The sequence below is a fragment of the Cervus elaphus genome, chromosome 33 (assembly GCF_910594005.1).
Source record: "Cervus elaphus chromosome 33, mCerEla1.1, whole genome shotgun sequence".
Taxonomy (NCBI): Eukaryota; Metazoa; Chordata; class Mammalia; order Artiodactyla; family Cervidae; genus Cervus; species Cervus elaphus.
Window position 1 is genome coordinate 31,695,985 of NC_057847.1, and position 26,678 is coordinate 31,722,662.

The 26,678-nt window shown below is 37.8% G+C and overlaps 1 protein-coding gene across 6 annotated transcripts in view; it reads right to left on the bottom strand.

Moving 5' to 3' along the window:
- B3GALT1 (beta-1,3-galactosyltransferase 1) overlaps positions 1-26,678 on the bottom strand; it is a 599,692-nt gene that overhangs the window by 254,368 nt on the left and 318,646 nt on the right. For 2 of the 6 annotated variants that reach the window (XM_043894700.1, XM_043894703.1), the window contains exon 1: positions 23,481-23,553. The exons of the other annotated variants lie outside the window; for them this stretch is intronic. The gene's annotated coding sequence lies outside the window, so the exon portion shown is untranslated. Of the gene's footprint in view, positions 1-23,480; positions 23,554-26,678 lie in introns of those variants that run through there. 6 annotated transcript variants of the gene reach the window in all.

A 26,678-nucleotide genomic window follows, 5' to 3' on the forward strand; every position in this document is an offset into this window, starting at 1 on the left:
TAATATGCCAACCCATTCACTATGGAAAGAAAATTCCCTTCAATTTAATGGTGAAAGGAGGTGAAACCTGGTTGAAGTTCTCTAGATGATGACAATGCAAAAATCTGTTTTTCTAGGCTGATTAATGTCAGTATTACAAGTTGATGAAGAAGACATTTTCTCACAGAGATGAGTTGATAGCCCTTGAAAACCTATTAAATACATGACAAAGTATAAATTAATTAAGACCACATTAATTAAAAAATAATATTAATCATAGTCCAGATGATGTGGTCAATATCAGTATCATTCTTTGAAAGATTTTAAAAACAATCCTATTTAAATACTAACTTAAGTATTCAGCTAAGTTATAAGCATACATATCGTTAGCTGGAAACAACAAATACTAATATATAGTGGAGACCTTCTTTTAGACAGAAGGGGTTGATAGAATGATGTACCTTGGGTATCTGCAGCAGAGAAACCGCCACGGTCTGAAAGGGCCCCAAAGAAACCTTACTCTGGATCTTTACCGCCGGTCAGTCCTGGTCTCTCAAATTTGTCTCCTCATAAGCCATATTCTCCATATTCCCTGTACAGGCTGCTAGATCTCTCACATTTCCACTGAAATATTTCTAGAACTTCCTACATCTCCTTCTGTTCTTTCTCCATACTGCATACGGCAGAACAGCAACCGTTTAAACTGATACAGTAGATTCACGATATTCACAGTAGTTAAGATCTATAAAGTTTCTGTGCTTGTGTGCTGTACTTAATCACTCAGTCACGTCCAACTCTTTGCAACCCCATGGACTATAGCCCACCAGGCTTCTCTCTCCATGGAATTCCCCAGGCAATAACACTGGAGTGGGATGGCATGCCCTCCTCCAGGGGATGGTCCCAACTCAGCGATCAAACCCAAGTCTCCTGCGTTGCTGGCGGATTCTTTACTGTCTGAGCCACCAGGCTACAAACAATGAATTAAAAAATTTGGAACAATTGCTCCTAAAGGACATACAGGGTTAGGTTCTTTCAATCCTCTGGTTAACTGATCAACACATGACCTTGTTTTGTGTGTGTTTCTGTTTCAGTTCAGTCACATAGTCGTGTCCGACTCTTTGCAACCCCATGGATTGCAGCACGCCAGGCTTCCCTATTCAACACCAACTCCCAGAGCTTACTCAAATTCATGTCTATCAAGTCGGTGATGCCATCCAACCATATCATCTCTGTTGTCCCCTTCGCCTGCCTTCAATCTTTCCCAGCATCAGGGTCTTTTCTAACGAGTCAGTTTTTCTGTTTTGAGTCAGTCACTGCTTCTGTTTAAAGACCCCTTATTTAATATGTGTTGTTGGTTCAATACTATCAAATTCATGGTTACAGCACTATCACTTATGCCTGAATGAAGCTTATCTAAAACATGTATTTTCTCCATAAGACATATCACAGCTTTTTTGCACTTGGAAAATCCAGCAGACAGCACTTTAGTACCTTGCTTGGGGTCATTTTAAGCAGCAAAATCACAAATAAAAAGCATAAAAATGAGCAAAACGTGGCTCTAAATACACTGTGAAAAAGATACTTGTTTACATCATGGAGCTACAACAAGAAAGCAGTGTCACCTTGTTTGACCTCAGCTGAGAACCTGTGTGTAGGATAAATTGAATTTTTCACTATTCTGCACTTTTCCGCTAATAACCATGAAGCTCCTCATATATTGATTTTGGGGTACAAATAAATGTTATTAGCAAGTAAGTGTGGAGAAGGCAATGGCACCCCACTCCAGTACTCTTGCCTGGAAAATCCCATGGATGGAGGAGCTTGGTAGGCTGCAGTCCATGGGGTGGCTAAGAGTCAGACACGACTGAGCGACTTCACTTTCACTTATCACTTTCATGCATTGGAGAGGGAAATGGCAACCCACTTCAGTGTTCTTGCCTGGAGAATCCCAGGGACGGGGGAGCCTGGTGGGCTGCCGTCTATGGGGTCGCACAGAGTCGGACACGACTGAAGCGACTTAGCAGCAGCAGCAGAAGTAAGTGAATCTGCAAATACAGAATCTGTGAATAATGAGTGACTATACTTTGAATCATGCAATGCCCTACTTGAAACTTTTAATGACTTCTCATTTGACTCAGAAAAAGAAGTAATCCCCAATCTTTACCATTATCTACAAGGACCTGACAGCTTGACCCCAGCCTCCATCCAACTCTTCTCTAGCCACTTTTCTTCCTGCATACTGGAATTCAGCAACAGGGTTATTTATCAGTCTTTGGACATCCCACTATTTCCCCAGCTGAGGCTCACACACACTTTTATATTTTAACCTCCTCATTAGAACGTTCTTTTCTTCCTCTCCTCCTCATCCACACACACACACCCCTTTCTTTCCTTCCACATTTTTTTCCTGTCCATCAGATTTCAGTTAACATCTCAAAAAGGATTTTTCTATCCATCCAATTTCAAGTAGGTCCCCCCTGTTATTACCCCTTATAGCAGGGGTCCCCAACCTCCAGGATCTAATGCCTAATGATCTGAGGTGGAGTTGATGTAATAATAATAGAAATGAAGTGTACAATGAATATAATATACTTGAATCATCCTGAAATCATTCCCCCACTTTTCAGTCTTCCAAGAAGATAAATTGTGTTCTACAAAACTGTTCCTTGGTGCCAAAAAGGTTGGAGACCACTTCCTTATAACATTTTCCTTGAGCTTTTCATTAGCTTAGTACCATTAGTAGCTAGCAATCTATTAGCTTAATGCCTATCACTCTTTTTGGACTGCAAGTTCCCTGAAGGCAGCCTATTTGATGACTGGTATTCTTAACATTTGTCTGATCACTGAAATCCCTGAATAAATATTAATATTAGCCTCCAACTGACTGACTTATTGAAATGAATAGTACTTTAAAGGACCAACTGTTTTTCACTACACAAAAATTTGGCAATTGATGATGGTGGTGGGAAAAATTCACTTTTATAAGACTTAAACCATTCATTGGGTCTTCCCTGGTACCTCAGCTGGCAAAGAATCCACCTGCAATGAAGGAGACTCCAGTTCAATTTCTGGGTTGGGAAGTTCCCCAGGAGAAGGAATAGGCTACCCACTCTAGTATTCCTGGGCTTCCCTGGTGGATCAGAGGGTAAAGAATCCACCTGCAATATGGGAGACCTGGGTTAGATCCCTGGGGTAGGACGATCCCCTGGAGAAGGGAACAGCTACCCACTCCAGTATTCTTGCCTGGAGAATTCCATGGACAGAGGAGTCTGGTGGGCTATAGTCCATGGGTCACAGAGTCAGACATGACTGAGCGACCAAGCACAGCACAGCATATACTATTCATCAAACCTAGACTTACTCTGGAATTTTGAGCTGGTGACATTTGCCTGCAACATATAACAGCATGACACCAATACTGTTGGCAGAAGCTTGCCACCACACAGGCAGCTAGTTTGCACTGCAACGGCACTGCTGTTATAAACAGTAAAGACCATGACTGCTACAGCTGGGGGATAAGGTGCACAGACAGAACAGGGTACAGTAAAATTATCTGATACCAAATGCTTATTTTAAATGAAGACTTTCCTTCTCTACTTATCCAAAATGTTTTTCAGCCTCACACGCAAACTGAATCATTTAACAAATATTTACTGGGTATAATCCATCTCCCGACCCTGAGCTAAGCATTGAGGATAGAATACACTATCAATAATTCACTAATATCACCTTGCAGTATCACAAGAAACAATGTTATTTCTGTATATTGGGATCTCTGCACATAAGCATACATAGGACAATATCCACACAGTACCTGAAAGATTCTACATTATCACTTAGCTGGAACCAGTTAATTAATATTACCTCTTTAATTTGTCTCTTTATCCTTCAAGCTATTTGTTCTCAACGATAGTGTCAGTAATTCAAATGCACAGCGCCAATGTATGTGTGGGTTTACCGCCTTAAAATATTTTCAAAGACAGAAATGTTCTTCTAAAACACAACTGTCATGATTAGGCACTCCACTGGATGTTCAATGATTGAAATAGTTGGTGCTCCCTGCCCTCATGCAACTTAGTATCTAGTATGAGGACAGAGGCAGCTATTAGACAAATGATTATACATAAATACATAACTGCAAACTCTGATAAGTGCTAGAGAGTAAAGTCAAATTCTATGGGGGCAGTCAATGGGGAGGGGATAGAGAAAAACAACAATATTTCTGAATCAGAGTGGTACTTCTGTGTGCATGCTAAGTTGCTTCAGTTGTGTCCAACTCTTTGCAACCCTATGGACCACAGTCCATCAGACTCCTCTCCCCATGGGATTCTCCAGGCAAGAATACTGGAGTGGATTGCCAGGCCCTCCTCCAGGGGATCTTGGTACCTGTGAGAATCATCAAAATCCAAGTGTGTTTTAAAGCCACAGGGGCGGGTACTTTCTCAGTAAATAAAGGTAGGACCCAACAGAACTAAGCCAAAAAATTCTCACTAGTGCCCAAGGCATCCAGAACTGGACTGTAGTATTTCAACATCAATGGGTTTCTCTGGTGGCTCGGATGGTAAAGCATACACCTGCAATACAGGAGACCCGGGTTCGATCCCTGGGTCAGGAAGATCTCTTGGAGAAGGCAATGGCAATCCACTCCAGTAATCTTGCCTGGAGAATTCCACGAACAGAGGAGCCTGATGGGCTATAGTCCATGAGGTCACAAATTTACTTTCATTCCAGTATCATTTTGCTCTAAAACTCTGAAAACCTATAGCACCTGAAGAGGAAAAAAACAATCAACCTGCTCATCCTTAAGCTGATTTTTTGTTAATACCAGATCCATTTCTAGAAAAATATGCTTAGAAAATAGTAATTATGGAGATTGTTGAACAATTGCATTGAGCCAGGTTTAGCACCAACACTTTATATGTATTACTTCATGTGGCTGTGCTATTTTGATGAGATATTTTGACACACAGTGTTAGATTATATGCCTTTGGGTCACTTTACCATTTGGAGAGGACTCTGAAGTTTAGAGAAGTAAGTTACCCCCAGGTCATAGCCAGTAAACGGTACAGTTGAGACAAGAATCCATCCCCTGCAGATTCTACAAACCAGAGTTTTCAGTAATTTCAATAAATCATCTGAAAGCTGAGGTTTCCCTGCCATTTTCTTATTGGGATATGTATACAGTATATATAGAAGGTGTGTGTGTGTAAGAGAGACAGAGAGAGAAGGACAGCGTGCTGAATTACAGCTGTCAACATATCATCAGCTGCTATGAAACTGAGGTTTTAATATAAAGCATTACAAAGGAATCGCACTTACAAAGCTATAGTTCAGTAGCTTGGGGTACAGAATTTAAACAAAATTGCAATGTTGAGAACACAAAAATTAGATCTAAAAGATATTATTCTAAAATTAACTCAAGAGAGGGGTATCTATATAAGGTTTTTTGACACATATACAAGTGTCTCAGTTTTCATAAAATTTTATTTTTTCCTGACATTAAACAATAAATAATTAAAATATAAGTGTATTTCTACTAGCTTTTAAGTTAGAGCCTACTATATTTGAACTCATTACAGGATCATTTATTATAATGCAAAGCACAAAGAAATTTTTTGTCTGAATCTCTGATGCATTTTAACATTAACACCGTAAAATCAATTTTACTTATTCAATTTTCAATAGTGAAAAGAAGCAATGAATTCTAAGCCACTACTGGGGAAATAGGACAGAAGAGGGACATTAGGATATTAGGGACATTATGAGTTTAATCCTCACATGCTGATGAAGGAAAAGGGAAGAACTGAAAAGTATTCTACTGGTTTAGAGCTTGAGAAGTGGTAATAGACCAAACCAAATTCTATAAAACATTTATTGTCCACCCTTTTGCCCTTCCATTCATTTGTCCTTCTACCTCTATCCCATGATTAGACTCTGTAGAATTTGCAGACTTCTGTCATGTTGTAGAAATCTGAATGCATAAAACTTTTGTCATTCATTAAATACTTTTTTTCCTGTGTACTTTAATTCAAATATATAAACTATTTTAAGAATCCCAGTTGGTTTTCCATTGGTGTATTATACTCTTAAGCTGTACGTGAGTAATAATACCCGAGTAACAGTGAATACATCTAGTGACTGGATACTGGTCTAAATACCATTCTCTCCTGAAAAGAACAAAGAACCTTGAAAAAAAGTTGATGTCACAAAGGGGGTTGGAAGAGGAAGTGTTCAAAGAATGATTAGGACATATAGAAATGACATAAAAGCCAATCTGAAGGGGTTTCAACTGGCAAAACCTGGGACAATTTGAGTGTCAAAATAAATCATGATAATATAAACTGTAAAAATAGAAGTCTATGGATAAGTAGGTAGGCAGGTAAATAAATAAATGGGAAAGAAAGGAAAACTGTTTCTTACAATGGAATGCAAACTAACAAATGTTCTAGGAATAATGGAGTTAGAAAATCATTTGACAACCACTATTATAGTAATAGCTTCAGGCAAAGGCAGAGGGTATAGCAGTGAGAAACAGAATATTTACATAGTGTCAAAGCATCCCCCCAGAAGATGTTTATTAATTACAAAGGAGAAAGAAAGTAACTTTAGAGAAATCTGGCATGACACCTCCTTCATTAAAGATCAACATTAACATCAACCATAAAGGAAAAAGATGACACAATTTGCTTCCTGAAGCACTGAGAATGCTCACCTTGAATCTAATCATGAGTAACAAAGCAAACCAAATTGAGAGAGATTCTACAAAGGAACCATATGCTTCAAAAACACAAGCCATAAGGAATCACTCTGGTGAAAAGAAGATTAAACAGACATGACGACCAAATACATGTGATTCTGCTGTGCTTAGAATAGAAAATTTTCTTTTGTTATGAAGAAAAGTACAATACTTTGTGAAATTTTAAAAAGATCCGCAGGTTAAAAAATGATACTGTACCACTGTTATTATTCTGATTTTGATAATTTTTTGTGTTTTACATTATGTAAGACAATGTCCGTATTTTAGGACATACATGCTGGAGTATTTTGAAAATGGGGTATCATGCCTATAACTTACTTACAAAAGGCTCAGAAAAATTTATATATGCACACACGTACATGCATATAGCAAAGGGTAAGTTAAAATGTTAATATTTTGGTATTATACATGAAAATTCCTTGTGCTACTTTTGCAATCTTCCTATGAGTTTCAATTAAAAAAAATTTATAAATATAGTGCAGTCCAATATATTTTTGGAAATTTTGTGTTAGAGAACGTTATGGAAGCATTAACTATCAGGAAACTGAAAAGGTGGAACAGAGGTTCAAAGAAGAGTTTTTCATGGTGGGACAGGTAATAGGAAGAAAAAACTTTTGTTTTTTTGCCATGGTAAAATGTGATGAGTTTTCACTTGGACTTAATAAAGGATAAATAAGAGAAAGCCATGAACTAGTAAATAAAAAAAAAACAAAATGCAACAGCAAAAAAGCAGATCAAACACCATAAATGAACAGAAATCCATTACAAGATTGCTTTTAATTATGTAGACTGAAGCATGGCAGAGGCAAACACATGGGTGGTCCTGTCTTGAAGAGGAAATCAACAGGCTGGGCTGGCTCCTTAATCACAACGTGGTGAAGATTATAACCTGCTGGACTCCACTTACCTCATTAATTAAGTGAATTAGGCAGCACAATTTTTAACTTCTAGTTCTACATTTCTATGATTTTGTATCTCCCAAATTACAAATGATAAAAGAATGTGTTAATTTGAAATGTGGGCTACACTATTTCTCCAATAAAAGTCTGACAAAGGTTTTGCTGTGTTTTGCTTTACTGTGTTAACAAAGAAGATTCAGTTTTTAGATTCAGTTTATATGGTAGACAATCCTTTGGCCTACCTAACAGCCTACACCCTTTTTTTCACTGCTAATGGAACCCTAATTTTGTACATTGAGGGAGGAGTAGAGTAAACAGATTCACCCTTTCATACAGTGAGAGTAGATTCTCTTCCAGCCCTAGAGGCTGAGTCATATTTGTTCTAAGCAACCAAAGGGAATTCTGTGCCTCTTTGCCAATGATGGGTTTAAGGGTGGAAAGTGAAAGTCACTCAGTTGGACTCTTTGCAAACCCATGGACTTATACCGTCCATGGAATTCTCCAGGCCAGAATACTGGAGTGCGTAGCCTTTCCCTTCTCCAGGGGATCTTCCCAACCTAGGAATCAAACCCCATGTCACTTCTGCCAAAACAATAAAGGGAAGTTTGCTCAGACAGAGAGACTCTAAGAAGTATTTTCTTTTCAGATAAAAAGAGGGAAACACACAAGGTAGAAACATTCACGTCCCCTCCCCATTAGTTTTCCTACTTTGAATGTGGTGGTGTGTGATGAATGTGATAGTACTGAGTCAACCATCTTATGACCATGAGGCATTGAGTTTAAAATGGAAATGTCAACATGTTGAGTGAGCAATAGAAAAACAGAATTTAAAAAATCCCTGATATTATAGATTGAATGTTTGTGCCCTCTCAAGATTTATATGTTGAAATTCTACCACCCCCAATATGATGGTATTAAGGGGTGATTAGATTATGAGGGTGGGACCTTAGTGAATAGAATTAGTGTATTTATGAGCTCTCTTCCTCTTCTGCTATGTAATGACTTGCAAGACAGTCACCTATGAAGCAAGCAGAAAGCTCTCACCAGACACCAAATCTGCCAATGCCTCGGTCGTGGCCTTCCCAGCCTCCAGCACTATGAGAAATGGGTTTCTGATGTTTAAAAACCACTCAGACTAGATATTTCCAATCATTTTATTGAGGTACACTCACACACCCATAAGCAAATACTTGCTTAATAGTTCCCTTAAGACAATAATTACTGGGTCAAAGTATGTGATTAAAAAGTTGTTGGATATAGTTTGCAAAATTGCCCTGTAGAAATGTCATCTTTCAACACATATAAGAGGTCTGTTTTCCCACACCTAATTCCTCAGCATATATAATCAATATTGCAATCATTACTAGTTCAGTTCAGTTTAGTTCAGTTCAGTCGCTCAGTCATGTCAGACTCTTTGCAACCCCATGAATCACAGCATGCCAGGCCTCCCTGTCCACCACCAACTCCCGGAGTTTACCCAAACTCATGCCCATCGAGTCGGTGATGCCATCCAGCCATCTCATCCTCTGTCGTCCCCTTCTCCTCCTGCCCCCAATCCCTCCCAGCATCAGGGTCTTTTCCAATGAGTCAACTCTTCACATGAGGTGGCCAAAGTACTGGAGTTTCAGCTTCAGCATCAGTCCTTCCAGTGAACACCCAGGACTGATCTCCTTTAGGATGGACTGGTTGGATCTCATTGCAGTCCAAGGGACTCTCAAGAGTCTTCTCCAACACCACAGTTCAAAAGCATCCATTTTTAAGTGCTCAGCTTTCTTCACAGTCCAACTCTCTCATCCAACTCTCACATGACCACAATCATTACTAGTAGGAAACGCTAAATATTCAGTCCCCTTTTATTTTTCATTTGTTGATTATCATTATTGTTTAACATTTTCAAGTGTTTATTAACTATAGTATTTCTTTTGTAAATACCTGTTTGTCCATTATTCTATTTGAATGCTTAATTTTATCTTATTAATTGCAACTTTTAAGTGTTTAGTAGCAAACAGAGCAGGAAGAGCATAACCTTCATATCCAGGAGACCTGGCTTCAAATTCTGGCTCTACTGTTTACTAATTGTTTAACTTTGTGACCAGGAAAAATTTTTCTAGAAATTAGTTTCATTGTTTATAAAATGAGGATAAAAAAGTACCATTCTCATGGATCTCTTAGAATGATTAGTTAATACATTTAAAGCACTTAGAATAGGGCCCAATATGCAATAAGCATATATGAGAGCTAAGTATTATTATTACTGAAGATATTATTTTGTCCTATATCTTACTAATATCTATCATTTGCTTTTTTAACTCTTTAAATTGTGTCATATGTGACACATAAAATTTTACATTTTGGGGTGAACAAATCAACAATCTCATTTATCATTTCTGGCTTTGGTACAATGCTTAGGAAGTTCATTCTCAGCCTGATACTTATTTTTAAACTCTTATGTTTTCTTTCAGTATATGTGTATTTTCATTTTCAATTCAAATTAATCTGGAACTTATTTAGGAGTAATCTGTGGGTACAACTATATATCCATCATCTACCAACCTATCATTTGTTGGCCAATTGTATCAGTTTAATATACTAAAGATTTCATTCTTTTCTAATAGATTTAAAATATGTTTATCACATTCTCAATTTGCATTTGAACTTCATTCAGCTTTTGGACACTGCATTATGCCCCAATGAACTATATAAATTCCTTGAATACTTATTGTTTCCACACCATTTTAATTATAAGAATTCTATAATATATTTTAACAAGCCCACATTCATTAATCTTGTTATTACATTTTTAAACTATTTTAATATTTATTTTGCTGGACAGATTTTTAGATTCACATTTTTCTCCAAGAATTCTGCAGTTCTCCACAATCCTTAGATGTCCATGAAGACTTCTTTACATTCACAAATAGATTCAGAGAAAACTGATAACTCTTAAATATTTGGATTTTCCATCCAGTTTTGCTTTTTAATGTCTGTCCTCGAGATTTTGTCATTTTCTTCACAGAGGTTTTGCCTTTCCTTTTATGTCTCTTGCCAGATTTTTCATATGTATAGTAGTTATTTTAATTGGGAGATCTCATTTTTCCCTTCTCTTTTACACTGATATTATGAATGACATATACAAAGAGGCACTGGGTTTTCATGTAATCAAGTATGGGCAACTTACTAAGTTATTTTAGAAAGTGCTGATTTTCTTAGGTTGTCCTCAGTGGATAATCGTGTCATCTATAAATAACAATAATTATGACAATTTTGTCTCTTTTCCCCCAACACTTATACATTTACCTATTCCTGTTTTATATTATTTGCTAGAACTTCTAGAAAAATATAAAATGATAATAGAATTAGTGGGAGTTTGGTCTTATCCCTGCCTTTAGCGAACATGGCTTCAACACTCCTCTGGTTCTTGGTTTCTGACAGATTACAATTTCAAGAAAAGGTGCTTTTTAGTTTACTAAGAAATTTCTTGGAAATGAATATTGATGTTCTCATAATTAATTAAAAATATCCTTAATGTTGATGAGGTACCATTACACACCAGTCAGGATGGCTGCTATCCAAAAGTCTACAAGCAATAAATGCTGGAGAGGCTGTGGAGAAAAGGGAACCCTCTTACACTGTTGGTGGGAATGCAAACTAGTACAGCCAATATGGAAAACAGTGTGGAGATTCCTTAAAAAACTGGAAATAGAACTGCCATATGACCCAGCAATACCACTTCTGGGCATACACACTGAGGAAACCAGATCTGAAAGAGACACATGCACCCCAATGTTCATCGCAGCACTGTTTATAATAGCCAGGACATGGAAGCAACCTAGATGCCCATCAGCAGATGAATGGATAAGGAAGCTGTGGTACATATACACCATGGAATTTTACTCAGCCGTCAAAAAGAATTCATTTGAACCAGTCCTAATGAGATGGATGAAACTGGAGCCCCTTATACAGAGTGAAGTAAGCCAGAAAGATAAAGAACATTACAGCATACTAACACATATATATGGAATTTAGAAAGATGGTAACGATAACCCTATATGCAAAACAGAAAAAGAGACACAGAAATACAGAACAGACTTTTGAACTCTGTGGGAGAAGGTGAGGGTGGGAAGTTTCAAAAGAACAGCATGTATACTATCTATGGTGAAACAGATCACCAGCCCAGGTGGGATGCATGAGACAAGTGCTCCAGCCTGGTGCACTGGGAAGACCCAGAGGAATCGGGTGGAGAGGGAGATGGGAGGGGGGATCGGGATGGGGAATAAGTGTAAATCTATGGCTGATTCATATCAATGTATGACAAGACCCACTGAAATGTTGTGAAGTAATTAGCCTCCAACTAATAAAAAAATTAAAAAAAAAAAAAAAAAAAATATCCTTAATGTTGAATTGTTTTTTAAATTCTTAGATTTTTTTGTATATAGTAAATATTTCTGAAAACAAAAATTGTATTGAAGCCCTGCAATATATTAACCTATTTTGATTGCACCTCCCAGAAGATAAAAGTCCTGAAAGAAATAAGTTAATTGCCAATTACCAATTTCGTCAAAACCTAGGCTCCCCTCTAACATATCTGGACAGATATTCTCAGAGGAACACTGCTTAAGAATATTTTTTAAATATTTTTTCCACCATTAGAAGTTTTATTTATTTTTATTTTTAAATTGGGATATAGTTGTGTTACAATGCTGTGTAGTTTCTTCTGTACAATGAAGTGAATCAGTCATGTGTATACATATATTCCCTCCTGGACTGTCCTCCCACCTGCCCCCATTTTTCCCCCCTATGGAAGAAACACGTATCTATTATGTTTAAAAGTTAGAAATATAAACAAGACAAAAGGAAAAACCAAAACTCTTATGCTAATAAATAGGAGACAGTTATCAGTCAGTATGAGACAGGAAGGAAGGGGGGCAGGGCACGAGCACTAGGAAGAAGCTCACACAACAACAACCAGTTAGAACCTACCAGGCTCAAGATGGTGGCAGATTTATTACACACTTATTGTAATGCATTACCATGTTAAATTACACCTTCACAAGTGCCGTGACAGTTTTGAGGCCTACCATAAAGGCAAAAGATTGGCAGTGGCCCACATCCTGGAAATCTCTGCCCCTTCCCCAAAATAGTTAGAACAATAAAATAACAAGCCCATAAAAACTAACCATTACCACACTTTGGGACTGCTCTTGCCTTTAAGGCAGTTTGCATTCTGCCAATATACATGTATAAAATACATTAAAATAAAATTATGTATTTTATATCCTGCTTTCTAAATAGGATGAAAATAGGAGTTATTATAGAAACTGTAAAAAGAGGGTTTAGAATTACTCAGGTTGGTAAATCAAATTTTCCATGACTGTCTGTCAGAGTCTGACAATCAGTTCAGTGGCTCAGGCATGTCCGACTCTGCAACCCCAGCACACCAGCCTTCCCTGTTCATCACCAACTCCCAGAGCTTGCTCAAACTCATGTCCATTGAGTAGGTGATGCCATCCAACCATCTTATCCTCTGTTGTCCCCTCTTCCTCCTGCCCTCAGTCTTTCCCAGCGTCAGGGTCTTTTCAAAGGAGTCACTTCTTTGCATCAGGTGGCCAAAATATTGGAGTTTCAGCTTCAGCATCAGTCCTTCCAATGAATATTCAGGATTGATTTCCTTTAGGATTGATTGGTTTGACCTCCTTGTAGTCCAAGGGACTCTCAAGAACCTTCTCCAACATCACAGTTCAAAAGCATCAATTCTTTGGCACTCAGCTTTCATTATAGTCCAACACTCACATCCATACTTGATTACTGGAAAAACCATAGCTTTGACTAGACAGACCTATGTCAGCAAAGTAATGTCTCTGCTTTTTAATGTGCTGTCGAGGTTTATCATAGCTTTTCTTTCAAGGAGTAAGCATCTTTTAATTTCATGGCTGCAGTCACCATCTGCAGTGATTTTGGAGCCCCCCAAAATAAAGTCTGTCACTGTTTCCATTGTTTTCCATCTATTTGTCATAGTGACAATTACCTGACTGATATTCTTGAAGGGAAAAAGTATTTTTAAAAATTTCCTATTATAAAATTCACACAAAAATACTACAGAATATCTGAAAAATAGTAAAAATTATTCAATATTTTTGAAAAGCAAGTAGAAAGGATGCAGGATGCTTAAATATTAGACTTCAAGACACCTGCTCATTTACCCTATTTGAAACAAGTGCAGAGCCCAGTATATTCAAGGTTTCAATGGGAATTAGAGCATAGAGGATTATCAGAGAACAGGTGAGTTTGCAGTATGGAATTCTATGCTGATTCATAATGCAAAAGCACAGTGATCAAGCTCTAGTATATAGTGTATCCTGTCACTACAAAAAAGGGGGGGGGCAATAATATCTATTAAAATCAGTTAACTCTAGGTTTCAAGCAAAGATTCTAACAGGTTAATGTCTCATTAGGCCAACTATTCATAAATTAACTACCTGGTGATAAAAGTTACAAGCTAGATCATTTATAGAAATTGGCAATTTTCTTAAGAGCCCTTTAACAATGAAAGATGGATTTGCATTCTGTTTTAGGATGAGGTAAGTTAATTCTTTTGTTTATCCACAGTCTATCAGCAACCACCTAGAAAAGCCCTATTACTAATGATTATATAAAAGGTATTTTTATTGGCCTTCTCCCAATAATGTCTGAAACTAAAGCAATACATCAACAGGCCACTTGTTCCCTTTTCTGAATTAAACAATCTGTTAGATAGTCTTTTCCATCAGAGAAGAAATATGATGGATTCTATTTCTCAGACTGCAAATGAGTTTTTGAGTCTCCATGTCTGAAATGTTTCTGCTTAAATTTGACAAGGGGAAAAAAATAACTTTCGTAAGGCAATGCCATCCTTAAGGTTAAAACAGATCTGCTGCAGGGGCACTAGCCCAATTTTCCCGCTGCAGCAGTGGAATATGAGAACCAAGACGTGATATTAGATGCTCATTTTAGAAGTCAGGGGTTTCAAACATTAAAAGATAAGGCTTCACAAGGTAAAGAAAATTGCACTACGGTAAACTGCAGGCCTGTGAACTTGTTTGGCGAAGGTGGAACTATGTGACCCCAGGGCACTTCTCTACCTCAAATTTGCTTGATACACTGAAATTCTCACAGATATTCCTCTTATTACAGGCCACCCCATTTCTTAACTACAACTCCCAGGCCATGTCTATGTACAACAAAAATAATCTTCACATATAAATATATACGTTTTATATATATACATACATACACACACACACACACACATATATATATATATATATATGGGCAGAGCCACCTATCTTGCCAGAGCCTTAATGCAAAAATGATTTTAGGTGTCTTTTCAACACCTTCATAAGAGAAACTCCAAGGTGCGGCCTGGATTTGGTCAGAAGGAGAACTTGAGAAAATGAAAGAAAATAATGAAGGGCTCTAGGTGACCTCCAGAAAGGATAGTTTTCTATATTTTAACAAATATGAAGTGCTATATCATAAATAGCCCATTTAAAGAAAAAAACATGTTTTAAGAAATTGTACATATGCCCAGGATTATTCTACGTAGGCAATACAATAGGTTTAGCACTTATATAGCAAACCCAATCAACATACAAATTACTCAGGTAATCAACGTCTCAAGAGTAGGTTTTCCAGGGACTTCCTTGGTGGTCCTGTGGCTAAGACTCTGCACTCTTAGTGCAAAGGCCAGAGTTGGATCCCTGGTCTGGGAACAATATTCCACATGCTACAACTAAAGATCCTATAAGCTGCAATGAAGGTTAAAGATCTTGCATGCTGCAATTAAGACACAGGTGCAGTCAAATAAAGAAATACTTTTAAAAAGAGTCGGTTTTCCCTTCTTTGTCCAAATTAACCATGAAGACTCTTGAGTGTCCCTTGGACTGCAAGGAGATCCAATCAGTCCATTCTAAAGGAGATCAGTCCTGGGTGTTCATTGGAAGGACTGATGTTGAAGCTGAAACTCCAATACTTTGGCCACCTAATACGAAGAGCTGACTCATTTGAAAAGACCCTGATGCTGGGAAAGATTGAGGGCAGGAGGAGAAGGGGACAACAGAGGATGAGATGGTTGGATGGCATCACCGACTCAATGGACATGAGTTTGGGTAAATGCCAGGAATTGGTGATGGACAGGGAGGCCCAGCGTGCTGTGGTTAATGGGGTCACAAGGAGTTGGACACGACTGAGTAATTGAACAGATCTGAAACCATGAAGAAAATTTCTAAATACCAATTTTTGCCCTAATGTTGGCTCTATGACCCCTGTGTGTGCCCAGTTATTAAGCTATGTCTGACTCTTTGTGACTCCCATGGGCTGTAGCCTGTCAAGCTCCTCTGTCTGTGGAATTTTCCTGGAGAGAAAACTGGAATGGGTTGTCATTTCCTATTCCAAGGAATCTTCCCAACCCAAGGATTGAACATGCGTCTCCCATATCTCCTGCATTGGCAGGCAGATTCTTTACCCTTGGCTCACCCATAGGGTTAAGACCCCTAACATCTCACAATTTGCTTGGATTGAGACACAGGTTTTAGTCCCCAGATTCTACATTGGATGAAATATAGCTTCCATTTTGGTCCCATCACTAGCTATAAATGCTTGTTCCAAACATGGAGAGCTGTCCCTTTCCCTAGATTTTGAGGTCTGGGCTGATCAGGATTAAACTTGTTAAAGGGGTAGACACTTTGGAATGATTATTACTACCAGGTTTGGCTCTTACTTTCCACTTGAAATAAAAAGACCCTTACTCCTTGGAAGAAAAGTTATGACCAACCTAGACAGCGTATTAAAAAGCAAAGACATTACTTTGCCAACAAAGGTCTGTCTAGTCAAGGCTATGGCTTTTCCAGTAGTCATGTACGGATGTGAGAGTTGGACTATAAAGAAAGCTGAGCGCCGAAGAATTGATGCTTTTGAACTGTGGTGTTTAAGAAGACTCTTGAGAGTCCCTTGGGCTGCAAGGAGATCCAACCAGTCCATCCTAAAGGAGATCAGTCCTGGGTGTTCATTGGAAGGACTGATGCTGAAGCTGAAACTCCAAAACTTTGGCCACCTAATGCAAAGAGTGGACTCATTTGAAAAGACCCTGATGCTGGGAAAGATTAAAGGCAGGAGGAGAAGGGGATGACAGAGGATGAGATGGTTGGATGGCATCACTGACTCAATGGACATGAGTTTGAGTAAACTCTGGGAGTTGGTGATGGACAGGGAGGCCTGGTGTGCATGGCGTTCATGGGGTTGCAAAGAGTAGGACATGACTGAGCAACTGAACTGAACTGAACCGACCAGGTTTGGTTCTTATTTTCCATTTGAAATGCTATTAGAGGAAATCTTGTGGTTACAGATATTTAACCATGCCTGCCTTAGTGACAGTTCCTCCTTGGAACAGGGGAACTTGTTAGTCCCCTAGGTCTATATAGTGACACATTTGGATAGTGATAGTAAACGTTTCAGAGCAGGTACCTGCATATAATTTTGAATATGAAACAGTAAATCTCTCTCTAGAAGCAGAAATCCAGGAAAGGAGATAGGTTTTCTATAAAGAACATGCATGTTCCAGTGTACACCAGAGAAGCCACTATGGCTTATCACAAAGACAAGTTCATTGATTTTAAGTACAGTTGAATTTTTCATTATCTATAGTATTCCCACTTAAAACAAACCATCCAATATGTCGACATTTATATGGTTAAATCTTTCCATGCCCCGCCCAAAAAAATACATCCATAGAAATAGAATCAATAGGATGTCTTTCTCATATACGACCCTTTTCACAAGTCATGAGTTAACATTAATTAAAAGACAGAGCTATCTGTTGCCTTATTGTTCTTTTATATTTTTAAAATATATCTTCATCATCTCAGAAAAATAAAGAATCTGTATGAATAATCATAAATTTTTGGAAAAAGTCTAGCACTCCATTTTTTCTTTTAACTGAAACATTTCTTACTGATTTTTGATTTGAGCTTCTCTGGTGACTCAGTGGTAAAGAATCCACCTACCAATGCAGGAGACACAGGTTCAGTCTTTGGGTCGGGAAGATCCCCTGGAGAAGGAAATAGCAACCACTCTAGTATTCTTGCTTGGGAAATCCCAAGGACAGAGGAGCCTGGTGGGTTACAGTCTATGGGGTTGTAGAAGAGTCAGACACAACTTAGACTAAATAGCAACGTTTTTGATTTGTCATTTCTTCTCCTCTTTTATCTTCACTGTTTTGTTTGGCTTGTATCGTCTCTATTTCTGGCAAAAGAGTGGTCCCAATGGACCTCCAATGCCTTCATTCCACATCTATTTCTCCATCATCTCTCTCCTCATTTATCGCATTATTGTAAACACTGTGATTGGTCACTCAACATCCATTCCATTCCTCTCCTACAAGAGAAGAAAAACTGCAATTGGGGAGATTAACCTTATTGTGATTGGCCTTTGGGCATTCTATCCTCTTTGAAAGTAGTAAGTTCAAAAAAAAAAAGAAAGTAGTAAGTTCAAGAAAAGCATGTGACACGAAAACAGACAACAAGATATAACGAAGCACATGCCTGTGACCTCTGAGAACATCCTCCCCATCTCTTACTAGAGAACAGTTCAAGTTAATCTCTCTTTCGCCTTCTTGACTTGAACAAGGGAGTATGTAGCAGCCACTGAAAGTCATTCTAAATCCAAGAGAAATCAGCTTCAAGATGAAGACAACATTCTTGATGGAGAGGAGAGAGATACAAACTCTAGAATGTGAAAATATTACTGAATTATTACACCCATCCTATTTTATGCTCTGCTTTCTTATTGCTGAAATCTGCTTGGATTGGTCTGTTATTGATAGTCCAAAGAATCCAAACTACCACACCTCACCCTATATACTTCCAGTTAGACCAGTAAAAGCTGTCACGTTGATAAAGACTTGCCAGTGGGAGCTAAGTTTTTATTTCTTCAGTTTCCCTTTAAGTCATGAAAACACAGAAGCAAATAGATTATTATTGGCTTCTATGTCTAAACAGCTATTTAGCTTGGATATAAATTTCCAAAAATATTTACACAATAACTGGTCGTGTCAAAGTAATCACACAGACAGTAGCAATGAGGTTATAAATATAGTATAGTAAGTCATGGATCCTGTTTTCAATAAGCACATTTAGGATGGGAATGGGCAATGATATTTGTTCTCTAACCATAGATTACTCTAGGATCCTTAGAAGCCAATCCCATCACTAAGTCAATGAGGGTCATTCACCTGCCAGATGAGACTGAATTCATCTAGAGGATATGTGTCACTTATATTAATGTGAGGGAGTGATTCTGAGATAATGATAATAGGAGGCAGTTATTAATCTCAAGATCATTATCCTTTAAATCTACTATCATAGATAGGGGCTGTCTTCAGAATGGTTATCATTCTATCAAGGTTATTTCAATTCTAATATTCTGCCATTTCTTATCTATGGATCTGAACACATGTGTGCTGTTGTGTCCGACTCTTTGCAACCTCATGGACTGTAGCCCAGCCAGACTCCTCTGTCCATGGAATTTTCCAGGCAAGAATACTGGAGTGGGTTGCCATTTCCTTCTCCAGGGAATCTTCCCGACCCAGGGATCAAACCCACATCTCTTGCGTCGCCTGAATTGGCAGGCAGATTCTTTCCCAGCTGAGCCACCAGGGAAACCAGCTGCCCTGCTTCCTTGGGGAAGCTATGGATCTGAGCACTGTATAAAGTTCTTCAGGGCCTGAAATTCAACGATAGTCATTTTTTGACCATTTGATTAAGATAAGCCTTCATTTAGCTAGTTATCTTTCCTATTTATCTATTTATATGTACATGTAATTACCTTACATATACTAACTAAATAAATAATACAAAATCCTTAAGGCAATCAGAACATGCCATTCCCAAATACTTTTTCATATGATTATTTTGAGCTCAAGGAGCTGAGATTCAGGAAGGGCTCCCTGACCTCCCCCTTTCTATCAATAAGTAGGGCACACATTTCCCGTGAGAAAGATGCCCTCTCTCTACAGGAAGAGGAGAAGATTCTTTTCACTGGGGACAGAGAGCTGACCCTAAGATGAATCTGTACAGACAAACCTACTAAAACAATCCTTATTTTCCATTAGTTTCCCTCATATATTTCCTGGTTGCTTTTCCACAATTTACTGCCCAAACCCCTTTTTCCTTTGCTTTGTCACAACTCCATAACTTATCATTCTTTATTAAAATGGTATATAAGTTCTCAAGCCTATCGGCTTCTTGGGCCTTTATTTCTTATATACAAAAGGCTCTGTGTACATAAAATAATATTAACATTAAGTAAAATCTGTATGCTTTTTGTCTGTTCGTCTCTCTTTTGTCAGTTTAATTCCCAGGCTCAGTCATAGAACATAAGAGGGCAGAGGAAAAAGCTTTTTCTCCCCAGACCTCTCAGCTTACCAAAAATACAACTCTATGTGACTCTTAACATTTTCTCTTGAAAACTCTGACTCTGATTTAAAACTAAAACAACTGAAAAATTTATTTAAATTAAAATCAATTAAAAATTCATTCTGATCATTTGAGGTGTAATGTGGCCCTTTAAATGTCTGATTTGATGATTTGTTCTCTATCACATATTTACCATCATGTCAATAGTGTAAAGATGAGAAATAGAAATGAATGTGTACCTTAACAAATATTTAAGCAAAAGTCATACTTTTTCTTCTTATTACTTGATACCAAATGAATGGTTTAATTGTAAAACTCAGTAAATTCAGAATCAGTGTTATACATACAACCACTTTGGAAAGAAATAGGTTATAGAATCACTGGCAGATTAAGCACATATACATAATAGTAAAATTTAGACCTTAATTTAAAAGATCAAGAATTCAACCTCAGATATAAGAATTTCAACTCTCTAAGGTAATCAAGGCATCTTCTAACTCTAAAGTCAAATTAATTTAATTCTCAACAAATGTTAAGCTATGCTATAGGCCAGATGAATACACATTACAAAAAAAGCTTTAAATACCTCCCATGGGGAAAAATAACTTCCTGGATCCCTATTAACTAAGCAACTTCTCCTATAAGTTATCCATTTATATTTGTTTAATATTAATTTAAAAGCCATGGTTGTTAATTTCTCTTTTTTTGGTCTCAGATACCAGGTAATCATAATATTAACAATTTATATATTTTGCTACACCTTATTTAATTTACATGGGCAGTTAGACATGTCAGCATGTTGAAATGCCTTCTTTTCATAATTTTGTCTATGGGAACACTGTTGCATAAATCGTCTGCACTAGAAGTAGCCATGGGTGAAATGGCTTTTCTTATTAAATGTCACAAGATTTAATGTCACAGTATAATTGGGATGGAAGGATAACTGCACTAAGCTCAACATGTCTTTTTCTGCTAACACATTATTAACCCACAGGAGTGTTAAAATATGTTTAATAAAGGCTCCATTCACATGGAAATGGTTGGCACTTGCTAAAAATTACACTATTTCACTGCTCAGCCCTAAGAATTTCTAGTGGAATTCATAGCAAGTTTGACTTTCCAAGTGAAATTATATTAGAAGTCCACACTAAAAAATTCAACATTTGTTCTTAAAGTATATTTTTAAATATAAAAATATTTATTTTGTGCTTGAAACACTACAGCATTCTAGTATTAATTGGTAGTTTCAAAGTTCATGCTTAAGAAGAACTCTGATAGAAAGTCTTCTGGGTTTGTTATTGGCTGTGTTACTTTTTCTCCTGTCTGCACACACATACAAAAGTCCTGGGCACACAGCTAAGCTTACATATACTAACCTCACTTTCAGTAAGATAGGGTCATATGACAGAGTTGGACAAATGACTCATACAAACATGACCCATAAAAACCTGCTCCACAAATCAGTACGTACTCTCTCCATTCACTCTGCTTGAAACAGAAGACTCAGGAGAGGCCTCCAAAGCCTGATGCTTGCTGAATATCCACACTGACCTATTAGTGAGCAAAAATAGGAAAATTATACCACTAAATTTCTGAGGATGTAAATGAAATGGCAACCCACTCCAGTACTCCTGCCTGGAAAATGCTATGGACAGAGGAGACTGGCAGGCTACAGTCCTTGAGGTCACAGAAGAGTTGGACATGACTTAGCGACTAAACAAGAAGTGAATACATTTAATGCAGTTAGATCATTCTGATTTTCTCTTCTTTCTTCTTTTCTCCTTCCTTCTTTCATTTTTTTTCCCTTCTATCATTCTACACAGGGTAGAATCTACCAACTGAAGAAAGAAGGAAGAAAACATCTAATACTGTTTTGTTATCGTTGATACAGCCAATGACTTTGAGGAAGCTAGTTAATTTTGTTGGGCTTCTTATTCCCAATCATTAGCCCCAGGACACACTCAAGCATTCATAAAATCATAATCCATAGTGCCTTTTGCAAGCAAATGCCTCTGTCTCCATGCATTCATGTAGGATCTGTTCCCTCAATGCTAGAGATTATAAGAGAACCTTCCTTGTTTTTAAAAGTGCTAGTGCTAACAGTCTACTTCCTTATTTCAAAATCTAAGCCAGGAATTTACAATACTGTCCCTGGTGAAATTTACCTGTAAAGAAGTCTAACCACCCCACTGTCATTTCGGCACATTCACATCTGTCTTACTTTAAATAGAATGCACAAGTTCCTATCACTGAGCCTACTTTTTCCCAATCTTTTCTTCTCAAGGCTAAACTACATCACACCAGTCTTTTAATCTTTCCTCGCAAATGAGTTTCAAAACTTCAAACAGTTTCAACTTTTCTATATCTCTTTTTCATAAGCCATAGTCGCATAATTGATCTATTTGGTGGAAAAGGAAACTGAAGCAGAAAAGAAATCCATCCAACTGACTGTTTACATAGACAAAAACTACTTTTGATTGAAGGCTCCATTTTTCACACAGTTTTTATGGCCTTAAAAAGGATTCTGAAATACATAAAGGAAACTTGTAATGAGTGTGTTTAAGAGAATAATTTGTACAGGTTTAAAGTGTTAGATATCTATGCATATTTTACAATACAGTTGGTTTGAATTTAAATTAGTTATAATAATAGATTTTTTCAATTCAACTAAGCACATGACCCACAGGTTTCTATCATTAAGTACACTTGATCAGGCCACAACTGGACTTGATTAAAAAACTTAGAGGCATGAGATTTGCCGTAATTTCTGTTTGTAATTTTCTGTGTGGCGAGAACTCAACACACTCATTTATTTGAAAGAATCCGTGGTGACTCAGATGGTAAAGAATCTGCTTGCAATGAAGAAAGCCTGAGTTCAGTCCCTGGGTCAGGAAGATCCCCTGGAGGAGGAAACGGCCACCCACTCCAGTATTCTTGCCTGGAGAATTAAATGGACAGAGGAGCCTGGCGGGCTACAGTCCATGACGTTGCAAAGAGACAGATGGAACTGAGTGACTAATACTTTCACTTTCAGGAGAAACAAAGTGAATTAGTGTAGAAAACCGTATCTTGGAAATTTCTAGACAATTTAGTCTTAGAAGCTTAAAAAAACAATAAAACTTTGTAATCTTAAAGGGAACGGGGAAGGGGACTCAACCAGCAATTCAGGATCCACTAATAGAGCCATACAACTGACTTAACAAATGCACAAGCTGTTGTCATTCCTATCCTCTTTCTCTATGGCTTACTGAGGCTGTGGAGAAAAAGGCACTAGCATCCAGATCCCACTTCACTCATTTATTAACTCTATAATTGAATATCTCTGATCTCCAAATTCCTAAATGACAAACTGAGGATGATTCTGAGGCTTATATAATATAGAGTGGATAAAGCACTTACCAGAGTACTTGGCACATAGCAGGTAGCTGGAGTGAAATAAAGATGGCAGCACATTCTTTGCCACACCTCCCATCCAACAGTGGAGTCTACTTCTCCCCACCCGGAATCTGGGCCTCTCCTGAGACTTGCTCAGGCTAGGAGAATGCAGCAGCAATGCTGCTGCATAATCTCCAAGGCTGGGCCTTAAGAGATATGCAGCTTTCATGCACAAGCTGGAAATTCAAGTTCTTTGAGCCCAACCACTGAGCTACGAGAAGCCAAGCCACATACAAAAGTCACGAGGGGGAAATGCAAAGAACTTGGTTTGACAGCCTCATCTCCAGCACTCACATAAGTGAGCCATTTGGATACTCCAGGTCACTCAAACTTCCAGAGAACTGCAGCCCTAATCAACCCTAAACGCTAAAGGAGAATTACCCACTCACATGTGCTTAGTCAATACGAGAGATAACAGTTTTGTTTTCCCAAGCCACAAAGTTTTAAATGGAGTCTTTAAATTTTGGGTAGTTTCTTAGGCAGTAATAGCCAAAACAGGGCTCAAAAATTGGAGCAATTATTATATTTCTCCAATGATGACTGAAAATAGCATACACTGGGGCCTCTGTGCTCTACTTAGAGACCTTAGGGTCAATGTAGCCTATATTGCTGCTCACTATCAAAACATTGGGGAAGTCATAAATAGGGGACTTGGCCAAAAAAAAGAAGAAAAAAGAAAAGAAAATTTCACTTACATTACACCTTTAAAAGAACTAGTGCTTTCTTTCCATTGCAATCTTTGTTCTTATTGTTTAGTCGCTCAGTCATGTATGACTCTTTGTGACCCCATGGACTGCAGCACACCAGGCTTCCCTGTCCTTCACCATCTCCCGGAGTTTGCTCAAACTCATGACCACTGAGTGAGTGATGTCATCCAGTCACCTCATCCTCTGTCGTCCCCTTCTCCTCCTGCCTTCAGTCTTTCCCAGCATGAGGGTCTTTTCTAATAAGTTAGCTCTTTGCATCAGGTAGCCAAAGTATTGGAGCTTCAGCGTCAGCCCTTTCAATGAGTATTCAGGACTGACTTCCTTTAGGATTGATTGGTTTGATCTTGGAATCCAAGGATCTCTCAAGAGTCTTCTCCAACACCACAGTTCAAAGCATCAATTCTTCAGCACTCAGTCTTCTTGACAGTCCAATTCCCACATCCATACATGACTACTGGAAACATGATAACTTTGACTAGATGTATCTTTGTTAGCAAAGTAATGTCTCTGCTTTTTTAATATGCTGTCTAGGTTTGTCATAGCTTTTCTTCCAAGGAGCAAGTGTCTTTTAATTTCATGGCTGCAGTCACCATCTGAAGCGATTTTGGAGCCAAAGAAAATAAAGTCTGTCACTGTTTCCATTGTTTACCCATCTATTTGCCATGAAGTGACGGGACTGGATGCCATGATCTTTTTTGAATGTTTTTTGAATGTTGAGTTTTAAGCCAACTTTTTCACTCTCCTCTTTCACTTTCATCAAGAGGCTCTTTAGTTCTTCTTTTCTTTCTGCCATAAGGGTGGCAGAAAGATATTTCTCTCTGCAATCTTCATTCCAGCTTGTGCTTCATCCAGCCTGGCATTTTGCATGATGAACTCTGCATATAAGTTAAATAAGCAGGGTGACAATATACAGCCTTGACATACTCCTTTCCCAACTTGGAACCAGTCTGTTGTTCCATGTCCGGTTCTAACTGTTGCTTCTTGACCTGCATACAGATTTCTCAGGAGTCAGGTAAGGTACCCTGGTAATCCTATCTCTTGAAGAATTTTTCACAGTTTGTCACATCCACCCAGTTAAAGGCGTTAGTGTAATCAACGAAGCAGAAATAGATGTTTTTTCTTCTGGAATTCCCTTGCTTTTTATATGATCCAGCAGATGCTGGTAATTTGATCTCTGGTTCCTCTGCCTTTTCTAAATCCAACTCTAGATTGCAATCTTTACTGTAGTGCATATCTGTTCATTATATCACATATCTGTGAGTTCTTATATGACTATAAATTGTAGGACCAAGGAGTGTTTGCCCCCAAATCAGGTCTCATGGTCTCTGCAAAGGGTGCAGTTCTTAAAGACTCAATTGGTCTCCTTAGCTTACAGCCTTTGCAGATTTACACTTTTTTTTTTGCCTCCCTGCTCCTTGTCCCATCTATTTTTGTGGCCATCATAGACCTAGCACCAAATTTATTTATCTGCCCTCATTTCCTACCTTTGTAGGCTTCCTATATCTTCCTTATGGTATTTTTTTAAACTTCTCCCCATACTCACTGCTCTCTCTCTCCCCCAACCTTGACCTTGATTAGCTATATCCCTAGAATCTATTAACCACTTTTAGACTTTCAGTCTTGGTCCCCCCGGGAATCATTGTTGCCATGCCCACTGTGGTAACAGATATGATATTATCTTAATTTCAGGTATATAAATGCAAAGTACCTTTCTTCCTTAGGGTACAAATGAAAGAAAATTATAATAATTTACAATAGAAAATGGTTATGTGTTTCTAGGTAAATTTCCTAATAGAGGTGACAATATAAAAATATATAACTGTATATTCAATAACCAATCACACTTTTTTTTTTTACACTCTTTGTTTTTGATATAAAGCCAAGCTCCTAAATCCTTTAAAAGTTCCTATTTCCAGAGGAGTAAATTCTTGTTAGCTTTAGTGGAGTTTGTAATCAAATATAATAATATGGGAACTGCTAAGCAATTAATTACCACGGCATGCTTGGCATCAGTACATTCAAGTTGTTCTACTTTAGGGAGCTACCATTTCTTCACCAAGAGGCCACACACAACCAATTTAGGAACAGAGTAGTTACTGTGTATTTGCAATGTGAAGAAAATGATTACTGTAAATTATAATGATTTAAGATTTTTTGCATGAACAATATGCTCAGTTCAGGAAATTTCCTCTTAAACATAGCAATTATTTTAATTATTTCTTCTCTGGCAATTTTTCTACTGAAATTTTCTCACTGTGATTTTAATTGAGATAACTCAATTAAGTCATAGAAATGTTAAATTATTCAAAATTGTAGCAGTCTTTGTTCTACATGGGCTTGAAAAAAAATCTTTTCTTAAGTCTACAGTTCGAAGAAATGTTTTTCGTATTTATTCCTTAGCTGTTTGTCAGTTGTCTGGATCTACATGATGACACAGTGCAGTCTTTGCATTTCA